The sequence below is a fragment of the Solanum dulcamara genome, chromosome 12 (assembly GCF_947179165.1).
Source record: "Solanum dulcamara chromosome 12, daSolDulc1.2, whole genome shotgun sequence".
Taxonomy (NCBI): Eukaryota; Viridiplantae; Streptophyta; class Magnoliopsida; order Solanales; family Solanaceae; genus Solanum; species Solanum dulcamara.
The window spans coordinates 29,643,124-29,643,998 of record NC_077248.1 but is presented as its reverse complement, the minus strand read 5'-3'; positions in this window follow the sequence as shown (position 1 = coordinate 29,643,998).

Genomic DNA, 875 nt, shown 5'->3' with positions numbered 1-875 from the left:
AGGAAGACCACTAGCTTTATTGAAGGAAAGTTTTTATCTAGGAATCTTGGTGCATGATTGTAAGAAAAGAAACTCTCTCATAGAGTTCTTAGAGTGTAAGAACTCGGGTAAATCTTGGATGGAGGCATCTCTTGATTATGAAAATTTTAGGGTTCTTGATGTAGAAGAGGTACCCTAGGTGAGTTTTAGGAGAGTTTTTTGTGAATAGGATGTTTAGATTTATGAATATGCGAGAAAAATAATTAATTATATAATATATTCCTTTAAAACAACCTAAAATGACTTAGAATAGGAATAACAAGTTTTTAAAAGAACAAAAATAACCCTGAAAGACGTGTAGGAAGTTTTTAAGAAAAAATACGACAAGGTTTAACGAAGGGCTCCATGATTTGTGACACTTATACCGTCCGTATTGCCATTCGTGAAAGTGTGACTGTCTGATAGGGGTTTATTGAAATGGGCATAACATTTTACTCCAAACTCAGATTGATACAGATTTGGCTGCATTTGAAAGCGAATTCATAGACCTTTAATTTCCGATGTCCACCCTACCTCATATTGTGCCAGAATGGTATTTCCTACCGATTATGGGCCACCTAACTGATTATATTGTAGGAAATATGCTCGTTTGAAGATGAGCTAAGTAGAATCTTATATAGAAATTCATTTGGTAATTATTCTTTCAACTGAAATTTGTACTAGAGGATTCTTGTGACCTTAATTTATATCCAAATTTATTCCACACTAAAGAATTTACCTTAACACTTATGAAAAATTAAAAATCACCGAATACGATCTTATATGCATATGACGAATTGTTTTGGTTGTAGCTTAGAAAATTTGGGAGTATTACAATATCTCCAGCTTGGGATCAT